This window comes from Heterodontus francisci, chromosome 5 (genome assembly GCF_036365525.1).
Source record: "Heterodontus francisci isolate sHetFra1 chromosome 5, sHetFra1.hap1, whole genome shotgun sequence".
In the NCBI taxonomy this organism is placed as follows: Eukaryota; Metazoa; Chordata; class Chondrichthyes; order Heterodontiformes; family Heterodontidae; genus Heterodontus; species Heterodontus francisci.
The window spans coordinates 81597101-81614979 of NC_090375.1; positions in this window are offsets into that span (position 1 = coordinate 81597101).

Consider the following 17879-nt stretch of genomic DNA (forward strand, 5'->3'; position numbering starts at 1 on the left):
CTGGGTTTATTTTTACTGGAGTTTAGAAGAGTGAGAGGAGACTTGATTGAAGTTTATAAGATCCTGAACGGTAGATACTGGGACTATTTCCATTGAAGCAGAGGAAATTTAATGGAAGTTTTAAAAATTATGATGGGTTTTGATAGGATAAATAGGGAAGGACCTTTTCCTTTGATTCAGAATCTGACAAAGGTTCATCAATTTAAAATTGTCACTAAGAGGAGAGAAATTAGGAGGAATTTCTTTTTGCAGCGCTTATGTTGTAAGAACATGGAATATTTTGCCACAGAGCATGTTGAGGCAGAAATCATTGGATCATTTAAGGAACATGTAGATAAATATATGAAGCAGAGGAAGACCAAGGACAATGGGGAAAGATCAGCTGGCAGTGGGACTAGTCTTAGATTGCACTCGCAAAGAGTTAGCACAGTCACTGTGGGCCAAATGACTACCTTCTGTGCTGTAAGTTTCTATAGTGCTGTTCCACATCTCACCTGAAATTCCTGCCATTATTTTAAACACTTCAATCAGTTTACCCTTAACCTCCTCATGCCTTGGACATATAATCCAAGATTATCTAGTGTCTCATTATAGCCAAGTCCCTTCATTCTGAAGAACTGTTTGTCGGCTTTCTCCAAGGCCAGTATTTTCTTCCTGCAGGGCAGGGGGTGCCCAGAACTGAGCTCACCAACCAGTGAAAATAGTTTTTCCCTAGTTACCTGATCAAAACCCTTCACAATTTTAAACAGCTCTATCAGATCTCTTGTTAACCTTCTTTGCTTTGATAAAACAAGTACCATTGTTCCTTTAGTTTCTCTTTATAACTTAAGTCCCTCATCCCGGTATCCCCTGAAAAAAATCCTTCTCTACCCTCTCCAGAGCCTTCCTAGAGTAGGGCACCCAAACTGACCACAATATTCTATCTGCTGCCAAACCAATCGTTTGTATCAGTTTAGCAATAGGCTAAAATTATTTTGCAATATGAGTTGTATTCCATGAATCCTATGACCCCATATATTTGTTTTTAAACAGCTTTATCAAATTGTCCTCCCATTTTGAACATTTGCGTATCTCTCTGCTTTCCTACTTTCCAAGTTTTACTGTTTAGTATATATTTCCTCTCATTCGTCTGGGCCTGGAAATCCTATCAATCCTATGACAGTTTTTCAATTTTACTAATTTCTGTAAATTTCTTCCCTTCACTGATCCCCAGTCTTTCCTTTATCTCTGGTGTCATATCCTCTTTCTCCCCTGTGAAGCAAATACATGCTCAGCTCAGAAAGTGGCCAGTTGACCCGATAAGGCTCTCTTCCTAGTACAGGTGATGGATAGGGCAGCTTAAACCTTGCTTCATGTTCCATTATTCATCTGGATGGAGAGTCATGTGGTCTGCTTGTGACTTCACACACCTCTTCTCAACAGGAAAGGCTACTTACACTGCTGCTTACCAGTAGAAGGCACTCACTTATTTTTTGTTTATATTCATCCTTGTAAAGAATTGCCTTGCCTCTAGTCAGCGCCACATCCTAACAGTGCAACCATGATCAGAAGCTTATTATATGAAAAATTGCAGATGTAGAATTATTTTAATTTTTCTATCCAATATAAATATTTATTCTGTGTCTGAGTTTACAATATCACATAATAGCAATGCTCCCAGCCATGAAGCCAGGATCAATGTCACATTGATTTGTGAAATATGACTCAGTTATTCATAAGCACAGGTGCACATAAGAAATACTAATCTCCAAGAGAAAAATACATGCCTTGCCTTGCTAGATATAAATCAGTCTTGACTCATGTAAACAGATTAATATTAAATCCTAATTGTTTCTCCCTCCTTTGCCACATCATGTGTTGGAACTGAAATTGGACACCATATGATATGTGCTTAACTTTGGCTCCAAGGTGACATTGATGAAAGATGAAGTCCAGTTTACTTCAACAGGATCAAAACAGATTCAATCTATTACAAAAGCAAAATACTGCAGATGCTGGAAATCTGAAACAAAATCAGAAAAACAGGAAATACTCAACAGGTCAGGCAGCATCTATAGAGAGAAAAGCAGAGTTAAAGTTTCAGGTCAATGACGTTTCATCAGAATCGTTGCTGTTGTAGACTTGACCTAATATATAAGTAAAATAATATTATGTGCTGCAATGGCAAACAAAAACAACTTGCATTTATATAACACCTATAATGTAGCAAAACGTTCGAAAGAAAGAATTTACAGGAATGTTGGAACACAGAAGATCAGTAAATACAATTGCAGTACATCTGGATGGTCCCAGTTCAGCAAATACCATATTTCATGATGTCTTTTGTGTGCCGTTTACATTTTTTTTTCACCAGGTACTTATCCAACTGTACAACAGACTGTATCTCCAACACAGAAGTCCTCGAGGCGGCCAACATCCCGAGCATATACACCCTACTAAGCCAGTGGCGCCTGAGATGGCTTGGCCATGTGAGCCGCATGGAAGATGGCAGGATCCCCAAGGACACATTGTACAGCGAGCTCGTCACTGGTATCAGACCCACCGGCCGTCCTTGTCTCTGCTTTAAAGACGTCTGAAAACGCGACATGAAGTCCTGTGACATTGATCACAAGTCGTGGGAGTCAGTTGCCAGCGATCGCCAGAGCTGGCAGCCAACCATAAAGGCGGGGCTAAAGCATGGTGAGTTGAAGAGACTTAGCAGTTGGCAGGAAAAAAGACAGAAGCGCAAGGCGAGAGCCAACTGTGTAACAGCCCCGACAGCCAATTTTATCTGCAGCACCTGTGGAAGTTTCTGTCACTCTAGAATTGGCCTTTATAGCCACTCCAGGCGCTGCTTCACAAACCACTGACCACCTCCAGGCGCTTACCCATTGTCTCTCGAGACAAGGAGGCCAAAGAAGAAGAAGAAGAAGAAGAAGACAACAGTCCCAAACCCTGATTACCCCGGGCCTTCTCTTCTCCAGTATTCTGCAGCCTCCTTTCAACTTGTATAAACATAGCATCCTTTCATATACTCAGAACATCCCAAACTGCTTCATAGCCAAGACATCACTTTTAAGGTGCAATCACTGTTGTCAGCAAATGCGATAACCAGTTTGTTCATAACAGGATCTCTCAAACACCAAATGAATGACAAGTTGATCTGCTTTCGTGGTATTAATTCAAGGACAAACGTGCATCGGCGCACTGGGAGAAATTTCTTTGACGAGTGCCATGGGATCTTTTAAGCCCACCGGAACCACAAGAACAGGCAAACAGAGCCTTAGGGTTGGATTTTGTAGTGGCAGCGGGTGCAGAACATGGCGGCCATCCCCTACGGGACCTGCACCACTGCTTAATCATGGTGGGCGGCCACGTAACATATGGATGGTGGCCACACCCACCCCCCCACAAATCACATGGCGGGGGAGGCATTGGTGATGCCGTTCAGGAACAGGTGTTGGCACCATTTTTAAAAGACTGCCAGCACTGCACGCAGCACAACATATTGCAGAGTTTAGTTTGTTATAACTGACCACTCAAGTCAAAGATCCCAAACAAAATATGAGATTCTGATTGAGGTGGGAGAAACAAACTGTTGATTCAGTCCCGTCCCTCCACAGATCGCCTAACATATCTTTAAACTTTCCAAATTAAAGAAAGACCCAGCCAAATTGTACCATCCATTAACACCTGAATGAGGCTAACCAAACCAGGTGTCTTTAGATCAACAAATTAACTGTTTAATTAGAAAAACTCAATTCTTAAGCACTGCTAAGATATAAATAACATTTAAAATAGAAAAATTAGAGTCTTTGCATATTTACGCTCCTGTCAAAGTGAAACCTTCCAATGTGGAATAGTCCAAGGTTGCTTGAAGTCCTCAGAGCCTTCCGATGGGGATAAAAAAGGTCTTCAACAGTAGGATAGTCAGTGGTCTAGTTCAGAAGTTGAAATGATTCTCTTCTTCCACCGATGAATTCAACAATTACAGTTCAGTAGTTAAAGGAATTTGGTTATTTTCTTTTAAGAAATTAATCTGGCTTGACATCAGAATTCTGAGAGTGTAATAAATAGGGTTTAAATAAACCAAGGGAGAGCACTCATTTCCTTCAGTACATGCTGGTCCAGCTGTCTGTTTCTCTGAGTTAGAACAGTCTGTTTCCACTATAAGCCAGTTCAAAATTAAATTGTAACAATGTATCTCTCGATCTCTGGTCCTGAATGGCTGTATCCTGGGCAACGAGAATGCATTCTTTGACTCAGCTTTTAGAGCTATTTGCCTTAAAGCAGTACTGCTCCCTTTGCAGCCTTAAAGGCACACCGCATTCTTCCCAGAAAAAAAACTACAGGATCATAACAAGTTATACACTAAATCATGCAGAGTTGCCCCCTTCCCACCACACAATAAATCATGCAGAGTTGCCCCCCTCCGCCATACTCTAAATCATGTAGAGTTGCCCCCTTCCCCCTATATACTAAATCATGCAGAGTTGCCCCCTTCCCCCCTATACACTAAATCATGCAGAGTTGCCCCCTTCCCCACCTCAGTGGTGCTAGCTTCTCCTGCATGGGTAAATGAATGCGCATCAGTGCCACACAACGAACTCAGGATTGGGAACTGAAAGTAAGATTGCTGCGGATTATATGTAAATGAATGCAAAGAGATAATTACCATATGGAAAGCAGGGTCCTGTTGCAGAGAGGCAGAGAAGCCACCACAGAACCTTGCTGCTGCTAGATCTGTTCTGAATCTATTGCATTTCGCATGGTTAATGCCACATAACATAATGGAGGGTGTCCTTGGTGTGAAGACAGGACTTGATCTCCACAAGGACTGTGCGGTGATAACTTCTAACATCACCGTCATGGACTGATGCATCTGCGAAAGGTTGATTGGCGAAGACGAGGTCAAGTAAGTTTTTCCCTCTTGTTGGTTCACTCAACACCTGCCACAGGTCTAATCTGGAAGCTATGTCTTTGAGGACTTGGCCAACTTGGTCAGTAGTGGTGCCATCGAGCCACTTTTGGTGATGGGCATTGAAGTACACCACACAGAATACATTCTGTGCTGGCTGAAAAAGTCAACCACATTATCAATTTTTGTAACATCTGCAAACATCTTAATCATGCCCCCTACATTTAAATCTAAATCATTGATATATACCATGAAAAGCAAATGATCTAGTGCTGAGCCCTGCGGAACCCCACTGGAAATAGCTTGACAATCACAAAAACACCTGTCGATCATTAGCCTTTGCTTTCGACCACTCAGCTGATTTTGGATCTAACTTGCCTTGGATCCCATGGTCTCTTACTGTTCTGACCAGTCTGCGATTTGGACCTTGTCAAATGCCTTGCTAAAATCCATCAAATGTGCAACCTGCAGTGACTCTCCTTGTTATCGCCTCAGAAAATTCAATCAAGGTTGTCAGACACGACCTTCCCGTATCAAATCCATTCTGACTGGCCTTGATTAATCTGTGCCTTTCTAAATGATGATTTATGCTGCCTGTCAGAATTTTTTACAGTAATTTTCGTACCACCAAAGTTAGGTTGACCGGCCTGTAATTACTTGGTCTATCCCTTTCTCCCTTTTTAAACAATGGCATAACAACAGCAGTTCTCCAGTCTTCTGGCACCATGCCTGTAGCCAGAGAGGATTGCAAAATGATGGTCAGAGCTTCCATTATGTCCTCCCACGCTTCTCTTAACAGCCTGAGATACATTTCATCTGGGTCTAGCAGTTTATCTTCTTTCAAAGGGCTAAACCCCTGTCACTATGTTTATCCCATCCAATATCTCCAATATCCAATCCCATCCTCTTCCTTAACCACAATGTCTGCATTGTTCCCCTCTTTTGTGAAAACAGGCAGAAGTATTCATTGAGAACCATACTCAAGCTTCTGCCTCCACATGCAAGTTACATTTTTGGTCTCTAATTGGCCCTACTCTTTCCTTTGTTATCCTCTGGCTCTTTATGTATTTATAAAACATCTTTGGGTTTTCCCTGGTTTTACTTCCCAATAGTTTTTCATTTTCTCCCTTTGCTTTCTTAATTTCCTTTTTAATTTCACCCCTGAACTTTCTATACACCTCTAGACTTTCTGCAGCATTGACATTTAACATAAGCTTCTCTTTTTTGCCTTATCCTACCCTGTATGCTCTTTGACATTCAGGAGATCTAGATTTGTGAGTCCTACCCTTTTTCTCTGTGGGAATATACTTGTTCTGAACCCTCTGTATCTCCTCTTTGAACACCTTGCACTGCTCTGACACTTCTTTGGCCTCCTTGTCTCGAGAGACAATGGGTAAGCGCCTGAAGGTGGTCAGTGGTTTGTGCAGCAGCTCCTGGAGTGGCTATAAAGGCCAATTCTAGAGTGACAGGCTCTTCCACAGGTGCTGCAGATAAAATTGGTTGTCGGGGCTGTTACACAGTTGGTTCTCTCCTTGCGTTTCTGTCTTTTTTCCTGCCAACTGCTAAGTCTCTTCGACTCGCCATGCTTTAGCCCCGCCTTTATGGTTGCCCGCCAGCTCTGGCGATCGCTGGCAACTGACTCCCATGACTTGTGATCAATGTCACAGGACTTCATGTCGCGTTTGCAGGCGTCTTTAAAGCGGAGCCATGGACAGCCGGTGGGTCTGGTACCAGTGACGAGCTCGCTGTACAATGTGTCCTTGGGGATCCTGCCATCTTCCATGCGGCTCACATGGCCAAGCCATCTCAGGCGCCGCTGGCTTAGTAGGGTGTATATGCTGGGGATGTTGGCCGCCTCGAGGACTTCTGTGTTGGAGATACGGTCCTGCCACCTGATGCCAAGGATTTTCCAGAGGCAGCGAAGATGGAATGAATTGAGACGTCGCTCTTGGCTGGCATACGTTGTCCAGGCCTCGCTGCTGTAGAGCAAGGTACTGAGGACACAACCTTGATACACTCGGACTTTTGTGTTCTGTGTCAGTGCGCCATTTTCCCACACTCTCTTGGCCAGTCTGGACATAGCAGAGGAAGCCTTTCCCATGCGCTTGTTTAATTCTGCATCGAGAGACATGTTACTGGTGATATTTGAGCCTAGGTAGGTGAACTCTGGAACCACTTCCAGAGTGGGTTGCCGATATTGATAGATGGGGCATTTCTAACGTCCTGTCCCATGATGTTCGTTTTCTTGAGGCTGATGGTTAGGCCAAATTCACTGATTTACCTGCAAGTAGCTGTTTCCTGTTCACATTTGCCAAATTAAATCTCAGCCCAGTAAAATTGGCCTTTCCCCAATTTAGAACTTTTACTCCTGGTCTAACTTTGTCCTTTTCCATAACTGAATTATGATCACCACCACAAGTTGCTCTCCCATTGATATCCCTTCCACCTGCCCAGCTTCATCCCCTGAAACTAACCCAGAAGCACCCTTCTCTTGTTGGACTTGCTATGTACTGGCATAAAATTCTCCTGAATATGTTTTAATAATTCTGTGCTTTCTATATATTTTATACTGGTTCTAACCCAGTTAATATCAGGATGGTTGAAATCCCCTATTCCTCTATTGTTTCAGAATTTCACAGAAATTTGCCGACATATTTGCTCTTCTATCTCCCTCTGACTGTTTGGGGGTCTATAGTATACTCCCAGCAGTATGATTGCCCCTTTTTGTTCTTCAGTTCAACCCAAAAGGCCTCATTTGATGATCCTTTAGTGTATCATCCATCCGCATAGCTGTGATTGTTTCTTTAATCAATATTGCAACCTTTCGCTTTTTTATCCCTCTCTCTATCCCACCTGAAAACCCTGTCACCAGGAATGCTGCCATTCCTGTCCTTCTTTAAGCCACATTTCAGTAGTAGCTATAATTTCATCCTTCCAAGTGTCTATCTGTGCCCTCACCTCATCTGCCTTACTCACTGGACGCCTTGTAAATACCACTGATCATTGTATGATTTCTTTGTTGTCTATTTTCTAGCCTTTCCTCTACCTTCCTTATTCATTAATTTTCTGTCTTCATTTTCCAGCTTTGCTTCGCTCCCTTCTGAATCCATGCTCAGATTCCCATCCCCCACCAACCTAATTTAAACTCTCCCCAATGGCACTAGCAAACCTCCCCACCATGATATTGGTCCCGGCCCTTTTGAGGTGCAACCTGTCTAGATTGTAAAGGTCCCATCTCCCCCAGAATTGATCTGAATGCCAGGACTCTAAAGCCCTCCCTCCTGCACCATCTCTCCAGCCATGCATTTATCTGCAGTAACCTCCTATTTCTGTACTCACTAGCACATGGCACTCTGAGTGATCCAGAGATTATTACCTTTGAGGTCCTACTTCTTAATTTCTTTCTTAGCTTCCTAAAATCTGCCTGCAGGACCTCATCACTCTAGAGCAGTTTCGATGGGCCATATGGTCTACTCATGTTCCTATTTCTTGTGTTCTTGTGTGTTTTACCTATGTCACTGATGCTGATGTGGACCACGACTTTGGGCTGTTTATCCTCCCACCTTAGAATGCTCTATAACCACTGAATGATATCCTTGACCCTAGCGCCAGTGAGGCAATATATAATCTTGGAATTAAGTCTGCGACCACAGAAATGCCTGTCTATTCCCCTAGCTATTGAATCCTCTGTCAATATTGCTTTTCTGTCCTTCCTCCTTGGCATCCCCACATACAGTTGAGTCACCTATCGTGCTGTAGACTTGGTTCTGGCTGTATTCCCCAGAGGAACCATTGTCCTCACCACTATGAGCTAAATACTGGTTAGTGAGCAAGATTCACTCATGGGACTCCTGCATTACCTGCCTGGTTCCCCGAGTCTGTCTGACCTTACTGAGCCTGTTCATGTCCCAACTAAGCCATCAGTCGAGCATAGGTAATTGTATTTTCTTCCAGTTATCTCTTTCTTTTCTGATTCATAATGTAGTACGGTCCTACACGAGCCACGCTCTGAAAATTGGGGTAACAAATGGTTTACATCAAAATAAGTAATACTTTTAAAGTAAAGTGACTAACTGACTCTCCTGAAGCAGATGTGCCTTATGATAAACAATAATTTCTTGTGTGTTTCCGTTATCTGTCTGGTTTCATTCCAGTTCTCTTCCATTCCTGAATGTATTAGAAGCTGTCCCACTCATCATTGTTAATCCACTTTCCTTGGTCCTTTGCAAAGCTGTTAGCATCAGGAAATATTAGGAGTCAGTTACGATGAACAAGAATAATTCAGGTTACAAAACTGTTTCATCATGTATATAAGGAAATGAATACTTGTATATATGTAGCGCCTTATCATATCTCTAAGAAACTGCTTCATACACATAGAACCCTTTTGAAGTGCACAAACTGTTGCTTTGTAATTGTGTTTGCTTTGAAAAATATTAGTTAGCTCCAGAGCTGTTCAGATGGCCTGAAGATAAAGGTTCTTTGCTAGAATTTGGATAGCCCCACGTTTTGGGCAATCTGCAGCCTGCCCATGCCCGTTCAGATTGAGCTGGGCAACATGCAAGCTTGGTGTACTCATGTAATCTGAATGTTTGCAGTGTTGGCCTGAGCAGGTCCCATGCTGCTTTTTACCCCTGAACGTTGCTTGTGGCCTCTGCACACAGCAGGGGGACTGGCAGCACTGTTTGCAGACCACTCTCAGAAGGGAATGGAGCAGATGGCCAGGCAGGTCAATTCCAGAGTCTGTACCCAAGGATCTGGTAACAGTGCCGCAGGAAATCTAATGACCTCACAGAAGTGATCAAGGTCAGTGAATGCTCTTCACATGACATCTCAAACCCACAACACTAGCCTCTCAGACTGCTCAATTCACCAAAACTGCATCACTCACACAGCACCACTACCTGGCACTCAGGAGTCATGCCTAACATCCAGATACTCCACCTTATCCTCTCACACTTATCAATGCTGCCAGCCTCACACCCACCTCTCGCTGCCTCCACATATCTCCAGCTATTCAGCTGTGATATACACATCACCCAAACAAATTGCTATACAATCACTGACATTCCGCCCTGTCTCTTGCAAGACAAGGTGGTGCACAATAGAAAGGAGGAGAGCAGAACCAGTTGGGGACGAGGAAGCCTGCATCTCCTGATCCCTACAGAGGAAATGGTTCTTAGCATTATGGGGCTAGCTGCGATGAGGTCTAGGACATCTGACATCACTGAGAACATTGTGGATGATGGTATGTTCCTGCCTTATGCCCCTTCTCAACTCCCATCTCACCTTCATCCTGCTAGCTGGCATGATGAGGAAGCTGTTGTTGGTGTGACCATGAACCTCTTGCTTCACATCAACCTTCCCCTTCAGATTTCCTGTTGCCTGCCCATCCACAGCAGCCGAAGGAAGAAGAGAGAGCTAGAGCACAGCACTGATGAAGAGGCCCCATCACTTGATCTGACACTCACAGCCACATGCTCATATATTGGCACTGCATATACCTTGGAGGCTAGTATAGATTTGGGATCTGCATGTGTGAGTCACTAGGCCAGAGGTAAAGGATGGTTCATTTGCCAGCTCACCAGAGGACAAGGTCATAGGCAAGTTCTCAGATGAGGACCTCAATGGGGTGATGGTGTAGTGGTAATGTCATTGGGCTAGTAATCCAGAGCCCAGGCTAATGCTCCAGGGGGTATGGGTTCAAATCCCACCATGGCAGATGAATTCAATTAATAAATCTGGAATTAAAAAACTAGTCTAACAGTGACCATGAAACCATTGTTGATTATTGTAAAAACCCATCTGGTTCACTAATGTCCTTTAGGGAAGGAAATCTGTTGTCCTTGCCTGGTCTGGCCTACATGTGACTCCAGACCCACAGCAATGTGGTTGACTCTTAAATGCCCTCTGAAATGGCCTAGCAAGCCACTCAGTTCAGGGGCAATTAGGGATGGGCAATAAATGTTGGCCTAGTCAGCACTGCCCACATCCCACAAATGAATAAAAAAAACATACAGGAGACCGCTGATGGGCATGCATACCAAGATACTGGGTGCATTGCCTGGCCTGCCAGACAGCCTCCTGTCACTGTCAAGGAGCATGGAGGAGCCTGGCTCCAACTTGGCAGAGGGCAAGGCATAGAGCTTGTCCTATCTGCAGCCTCTGCTCCATCTCCTTGTCATCCTGCAGACCCAGAGACCCTGCCCCATACCTACTGCTGCCTTTGTTTGAACAGGGCACCTACTCTGGCTCCCCGATGAGGATGCAACAACACTCTCTGGCAAATTCAGGAACTCACCAAAACACCTCCAAAAAAAAACTCCAGAGTACTTTCAGACACTTTGCAATGGAAAAAGTTCCAAAGAATTACCTTAACTGCAAGTTGGAAGACTAGCACTTTAAATAATGTTAGTGCAGGGCCCATCTTGCAGTTTCATGCTGTTGTTTGCAGAGTGAAGAACAAAGAGGTCGACCAAATTTGGGATCCTGATGTCACATGTGACAGTTGGGCTGTGTGGCATCAGGATAGCCTTCATTGAAGCTCTTCTGGCTCACATGGATGCACTTGTGCGTGCCCTTCTCCTCCAGCAGCATCATGCTGGCTGCGCAGGAAGTAGCCGGTGGGGCAGGGCAGACAAGTAGCGTGGCGCCAGGCCTGCTACATGAGGCAGTTTTGCTTCTTCTATGTGACATGCAAACCAGAACTGGATCTTAGGTTTAATGGGAGGACTGTACTTAGTTAGTTGACCTCAGCCAGAGTATAGTGTTGCTCCAATTGGCTACAGTGATCCTGTTTAAGGAAGTGTTAAACCACCACAGATCCTTCCCCCAATCACTGTATAACAGCCCTTAGCAGAAGTGGTTGAGTCTGATGTCAGGTGGGGATAGGAACAGCTTGTTTATAATGTCATATGCAGTTGGGTAGCTTATAGCAACTGAAGGCTCACACATGAATAATAGGCACAACAGGAGGGCAAATGTCACCAGGCTAATTTGACAAAACATTTGATCATCTGCACTGACAGATAGCGTGGCAGTGAAGAGTGCCCTTCGAGTCATATCATTCATCCACAGCCAAGAACACCCCAGCACAGCATGGCATGCTGTCCTTGAAACAAATGGCTGCTGTGGGGAAGAGATTGTTTACAAGCCTTAAGGAATGCAAGTTTTGGACAGAAATTCTGAAGAAAATGTAATTGGCTGTTACTGAAGTCTATCCGTAACAACTCTATAATGGTCTGTTCCCGTGAATACATTCTTGAGATTGTGGCTGGCAAATCATCAATACAGGTCAAAGACTCCTTACCATCTATCTGAATTTTGCTGCTTTTTGAACTCAACAGCATATCAGATTGCCTGTTACAGACTTGCACGTGTCATGACCTGCGGCTAAGTGCTATGGCTTGATTCAAATATTGCAAGAACAAAATAGGCTGGATTCTGTATGTGCAATAACAGAAATGTCCATGCAAATACCTTTCTGATTAAAATATGTGTTACAATTTGTGGTAGTTATCAAACAGCAAACAAGTTATGTTGCTCACATCCTATAAATGACTATAAAATGTTTTTGAACCACAGGAACATCTTGTTCTACTGTATCATACACAATTTTTATTGATGACCTTCTGGTTGAAAATCATCAAATAACAAAACACTATGGTTTAATTGGCACAGGGTGAAGGACTGTAAGACTGTAAGATGTTTTATGAAACAGTCCCATGAATGCAGGGCCAGATTAAGGCATAGAAAAACTAGGAAGGAGGGACACCAAAATTCAACTTGTGCAAATTTCAATCTAATAGTATTGAAACATAGAAAACAGGAGTAAGAGTAGACTATTCAGACCTTCGAGCCTACACCGCCAGTCAATACGATCATGGCTGATCGTCCAAACTCAGTACCCTGTTCCCGCTTTCTTCTCGTATCCCTTGATCCCTTTAGCCCTAAGAACTATATAACTCTTTCTTGAATATATTTAATGATTTGGCCTCAACTGCTTTCTGTGGTAGAGAATTCCAGAGGTTCACCATTCTCTGGGTGAAGAAATCTCTCCTCATCTCAATCCTAAATGGCTTACCCCTTATCCTTAGACTGTGACCCCTGGTCCTGGACTCCCCCGCCATCGGGAACATCCTTCCTGCATCTAGTCTGTCTAGTCCTGTTAGAATTTTGTAGGTTTCTATGAGATCCCCTCTCATTCTTCTAAACTCTAGCGAATACAAGCTTAATCAACCCAATCTCTCTTCATATGTCAGTCCTGCCATCCCAGGAATCAGTCTGGTGAACCATCACTGCACTCCCTCCATAGCAAGATCATCCTTCCTCAGATAAGGAGACCAAAAGTGAACACAATACTCCGGATGTGGTCTCACCAAGGCCTTGTATAATTGCAGCAAGACATCCTTGCTCCTGTACTCGAATCCTCTCGCTATGAAAACCAACATACCATTTGCCTTCTTAACTGCCTGCTGCACCTGCATGCTTACTTGCAGCGACTCGTGTATAAGGACACCCAGGTCTCGCTGCACCTCCCCCTTTCCCAATCTATCGCCGTTCAGATAATAATCTGCCTTTCTGTGTTTGCCACCAAAGTGGATAACCTCACATTTATCCACATTATACTGCATCTTCCATGTATTTGCCCACTCACTCAACCTGCCCAAATCACACTGGAGCTTCTCTGCATTCTCCTCACAGCTCACACTCCCACCCAGCTTTGTGTCGTCTGCAAACTTGGATATATTACATTTAATTCCCTCATCTATATCATTAATGTATATTGTGAATAGCTGGGGTCCCAGCACCGATCCCTGTGGTACCCCACTAGTCACTGCCTGCCACTCGGAAAAAGACCTGTTTATTCCTACTCTTTGTTTCCTGTCTGCCAACCAGTTCTCTATCCATGACAGTACCTTACCCCCAATCCCATGTGCTTTAATTTTGCACGCTAATCTCTTATGTGGGACCTTATCGAAAGCCTTCTGAAAGTCCAAATACACCATATACACTGGTTCTCCCTTATCTATTCTACTAGTTTTATCCTCAAAAAATTCCAGTAGATTTGCCAAGCATGATTTCCCTTTCGTAAATCCATGTTGACTTTGTCCGATCATGTCATTGTTTTCCAAGTGCTCTGCTATTACATCTTTTATAATGGACTCTAGCATTTTCCCCACTACTGATGTCAGGCTAACTGGTCTATAACTCCCTGTTTTCTCTCTGCCTCCTTTTTTAAATAGTGGGGTCACATTAGCTACCCTCCATTCCATTGGAACTGTTCCAGAGTCTATAGAATTTTGAAAAATGGCCAGCAATGCATCTACTATTTCAAGGGCCACTTCCTTAAGTACTCTGGGATGTAGATAATCAGACCCTGGGGATTTATCGGCCTTCAATCCCATCAATTTCCCTAACAGCATTTCCCTACTAATACTGATCTCATACAGTTCCTCTTTCTCACTAGACCCTATGTTCCCCAACATTTCTGGGAGGTAATTTGTGTCCTCCTTTATGAAGACAGAACCAAAGTATGTATTTAATTGGTCTCCCATTTCTTTGTTCCCCATTATAAATTCCCCTGTTTCTGACTGCAAGGGACCCACATTTGTCTTCACTAATCTTTTTCTCTTCACATATCTATAGAAGTTTTTACAGTCAGTTTTTATGTTCTCTGCAAGCTTACTCTCATACTCTATTTTCCCAGTCTTAATCAATCCCTTTGTCCTCCTTTGCTGAATTCTAAACTGCTCCCAATCCTCAGGTTTGCTGCTTGTTCTGACCATTTTATATTTCTCCTCCTTGGATCTAATACTATCCCTTTCTATCTAATATTATTAGATGTACTGCCGTAATCAAACCTTGCTTTTATGGGGCTGTTATTTAACACTTCATACATTCCCTCAATTTGTGCCAGTTAAGAAGCAGAGACCAAAAATCCATAATCCCACCCTGTCGTGGAGGAAATCACACCTGCAATTATTACCTCAGCGGATCCCTGGGTCAGGCAATTTACATATTCCCCAAGCGCCCATGCCATGCCATCCTGAGCACCTGTAAAGTGGGAGGGGGGATGTGGGTGAGATGGAAGCAGTGGGAATTCTGTTTGACTATTCCACCAGATGCCTTTTGATTTGTGAGGCTGCAAAGGGGGCAATTTCAACTGCTACCCACCTCCAACCCCAGAAGAAACATCTTTGGGGAAGAGACCTGACATTACGGTGTTCCATCCCATTTCCTGCCTCACCTGTCCTTTACCTTGATTATGCTTCTAGTTCATTCCAGATCTCAAGGAAATTCTGTTTCCTTTTCTTATTTGCCCTATTTTTGGGCCCAGCAGACATAATGCTTTGCCAGCAATTTTTTGGTTTTCATTTAAGACTTCCGACACTTTAATTTTTTTCCAATTTCCAATATTTTCTCACATTTTTATTTGTGTGAACCTTCACCATGTTATTGAACCCTTTTAGTTACTTAAATGTCTTTAGCTCTATTAATGTTTTTCCATTTCCTTATTGAGATGACCTAACTCATCCTACAGTTTTCTATTAAGCAGTTTGCAGGTCATTCAACCGTTAGCTCCCTCTCTATGATTGAAGTATTTGTTTTGCACCCTCTCTATTTTTCTTTCCTATTTCCAATTTGCTTCAGTTAAAATCTCCAACATTTGGAGTTGTTCCTTTTTTTATTTCTCAGAGCAAACTTATTTATCACTAATGCCCTTCACTGGAATACAAATTTAAAAGGAAATTGGATAATTATTTGAAAAGGAGGAATATAAAAAGATACTGGGTATTGAATTAGTGTAGATAGCTCCAACTAAAGAGTTAGCAGCAGCAGAAGCATGATGGGTTGAATGGTCCCCTTTTGTTGTAATTTCTATTAATTTTATAGAAGAGCAGATATGAATGGCAAAATGAATTCAATATAAGCAAATGCAATGAAATGAAATGAGAGAAAGAGAGCAAACACTGGAACTATAAACTAAATGGTGTTAGTCGACAGGATACAGTATCAGGAAAAATAATTTTTGAGTATTGGTGGACTGCCTTTGCTACCTCAACCAAGTGGTCATTTATAAAGCACGACTGTGATTGCAACCAACCATTCGACCCAGGTGTCAAATAATATCTCATCTTTAACTGATATGTACACATGAGGGGTCACTGGATTGTGATCAGGAGTTCAGGAACATTAAGGCTAATTATTCTGCCGCCACTGCCACTCTCATTGAGAGCAGTAATTTAGCACAACTGAGGATGGAATCTGAGAACTTGCTGGTCCTCATGGCTGAGAAACATCGGCGGGCACTGATATTATGAAGATCAATATTGCAACTTTTATTTTTGTGCTATTTTTCTCTCCCTCCCCCCTCATTTCTTGAAAGTATTTGGCATGCTGCTTGCATGTGCATACAACGTCACTGGACACCCGGTGTTTGCCCAAGTGGTCATTATTGATCCAAGTGAGTACTGGCATGCTATTTGACCATAAAAGCATTTTAGCCACATCTGATTGCCCTCTCCCAATGTCCATGCTAGCGTATTTCCAGGAGCAGTTTCTGAATAGCAGTCTGAAATTAATGGCTGCGTTAAGGCTGTGTAACCTGTGCAATGGCTCAGGGCCCCCAGTCAGAGACTGTGTAGAATCAGGAGACAGAGCATAATGTTGGGATTGTTATCAAACAGCTGGAGACGGAGGCAGAGCTTCCATAGCCAGCTGGGTCAGTGGCTTTGTCTCTAAGCTGCAGGCAGAGGATGGGTACAATCCAGAGCCATAAGTACACAAACTGCATGTGCTTCAGCCGGCGAGGTGAGTGCTGTGGAGGTTCAGCAATAGAGATGACAAAACCTATAAAACTGAGTAACCAAAACAGAAAACTAGAAGAGAAAAGTTAAGGGAAAACAATACATGAAGATAAACTCTATGAGCCTGGTGTAGTGCATTTCTGTCTCAGTGGGAAGTGTCATGCTAGGGCCCACCTGCCAAGAATGAGGCACATGAATTTTGTCATGAACATTGATTTTAAACTGTTACTGGAGTGAAGAAAGGACTTGTAAAACAGATCAGCCGTGGCTGGAAAGACATTTGCATATTAACAGGCAGTGTTTGGAAGTACAAAGCAGCCATTCCCTGTCACATTCAACCCACAATGGGCTTTTGATCACCAGACATTGAAGGTGGGGGAGCTCACATTCCAGGTTGACTGCTAAGAGGTCGACTACACAAATGGACATGGACAAACCAGCTAGTCACATGTCCAACCTGCTGGGCAACCTGAGTTTTTTGAATCTGTACAAACAGTTTGGGCAAAAAGCAAAATGCTCCTGAACTGAGAAGATCTCTCCTGGCCGACTCGCCACATCCTCTCCTGTCTGCTTGCTCCCATCTCTTTCTAACAAGCCTCTGAATCCACTGAAGACATATGAACCCCAAGAGACAAAAGTCTCCTGCAGCGAACAAGGTTTAAAAAGAATACTGGGCCCCAACGAAAAGCAAGATCTACCTACAATCAAGGACTCTACAATGAACTCTTCAGATATTGCCTCAAACATTTCCACTTTATTTTTCTTCTGCTCTTTTCTGTCTCTATTTGCATGTGTGTATCGCATATGCATGCTAGCATGGAGCACAGCATGTATCCATAGGCATTAAACTCTAATTCAGTTAAGTTTGATAAATGTAAACTTTTCTTCTTTAAACCTAAGAAAGCTTGTTTGTTCTGCTTTCTTTGCCTTATAATTGGAAAGCGATGAACAAGGATTCACGAAGGGGGAGCTAAAAACAGAGTGTGTTTAAAATTAAACCCTGTTACAGTAAGACCAGGTGAAGGCTGAAAGGGACCCCTAGACCTCTATCTCACCTGGTCGTAACAGAAGAAAAATCGAGCAAGGTGTCAGATGGATAGCTGACACACCACTGTCTGTTTCCTGCCTGTGGGAACAACTAAAATCTATGGCCTAATGTGTTTTTCTCGAAT